Source organism: Sphaeroforma arctica, assembly GCF_001186125.1.
Source record: "Sphaeroforma arctica JP610 unplaced genomic scaffold supercont1.104, whole genome shotgun sequence".
In the NCBI taxonomy this organism is placed as follows: domain Eukaryota; class Ichthyosporea; order Ichthyophonida; genus Sphaeroforma; species Sphaeroforma arctica.
Genome location: NW_014040454.1, coordinates 64290 through 66083, shown reverse-complemented (window position 1 = coordinate 66083; position 1794 = coordinate 64290).

The window sequence follows — 1794 nt, the reverse complement described above, 5'->3', positions numbered from 1 at the left end:
ACGATGCACGTACTAAACTGTGCATGTTCGCGGAGTGGGGCCTGGCGATGTGTGAGGTATCTTAGGTCCACACCTATAACATAAAACGACAAAACTAAGTTTTTTGGGACCAAGAAAGTTTTTTTGGACCGTTTGAACGTCCGAAAGTGCTGTGGGAAGTCCGGGGATGGGTCCCTGGGTAACCCTGCCAGGTGCATGAACCACGTTTATACCGAGCTCATGTGAAATGTATACATCCACACTCACTGTGTTGATCATGCGCACGTGGCATGTACACCCTAGCCCTGTCGTGTCCTGTCGTAATAGGACTGGTTGCCACGGGGACAATCAAAGTCGTCGTCGTTGTCGTCGGTTAACCATACAGCTACATTTAATATATTATATTAAGAGTGTCCGTTGTACTGTATTCACCATCAATCTAAAAGATAGTCGGTTAGCCATACAGCTACATTTAATATATTATATTAAGAGTGTCCGTTGTACTGTATTCACCATCAATCTAAAAGATAGTCGGTTAACCATACAGCTACATTTAATATATTATATTAGGAGTGTACGTTGTACTGTATTCGCCATCAATCTAAGAGATAGTCTTAACACAACCGAGCGTCTGTCTCGTACCGATAGGGCCTCAGCCACCGGAAGCACAAGCCTTATTACTTCTATGTGTTCCTTTGTAGAGGACTGTACTGGCTTTGAATACAACTACATTTAATGTATTATGAGAATGTGTATTATATTAAGTGTGTATTTTACTAAGAGTATCCGTTGTATCACAAACGTGCGACCGTCACACGTTCTATTCATAGCCCGTTCCTCAAGACACACTGCAGTGCACTGTGAACAGTTATGTATACACATCCATTCATAATACACCCATTTCTCAAGCGAACAACGACATGTCCCATTGGTTATATCCATCTATCTCTTCTCACCTGTGCATCCTTCTTCTCCTCTCAGGGTGAGTTAGAGTACACGCAGATGACAGACATCATTCGCGTCCTGCACTCCTTTGTGGGCCCTATCAGGCTGTACACAATGGCCGTCTCAGTCTTCAATTCGGTTGGAAAACAAGCCCTGACGGTGTAGGTGTACATGGGGAGTCCTGGATATGAGTCATCACATAGGGAGTGTATATGGGAAGACCTGGATATGAGTCATCACATGGCAAGCCATGATGGTGTAGGAGATGTACATGGGAAGTCCTGGATATGAGTCATCACATAGGGTGGTTATATGGGAAGTCCTGTATATGAGTCAAAATATAGGGTGTGTATATGGGAAGTCCTGGTTATGAGTCATCACATGGAATAGTAAGGTACTTCAGGGTCGTCTCAAGCTGTACACGAGGACGGTCACAGCTTCCAGTTCTGTTGGAAAACAAACCCTAGCAACGTGCGAAGATTTAAAGCACATGTGTGGAAATAAGTCCTAGCAGCGTGATAAGGTTTAAAGCACATGTGTGGAAATAAGCCGTGACAGCATAGGTTTAAAGATTCAGTCGCTATATACATCAGTGCCGTCTCGGTTTCTACGATGTTTGAGAATCAGCTCGAAGTTGTGTGTAGCGTATAACGACACGTGTGGGAATAAGCAAACACAACTCCGAGTTTACGTCAACGATACGCAATCACAACACACTTAGTTTACGTAAAGGATGCACAATCACAACACTGGGTTTACGTTAACGATACGCAATCACAACAGTTAGTTTACGTAAAGGATGCGCAATCACAACACCGAGTTTACGTAAAGGATGCGCAATCACAACACTGAGTTTACGTAAAGGATGCG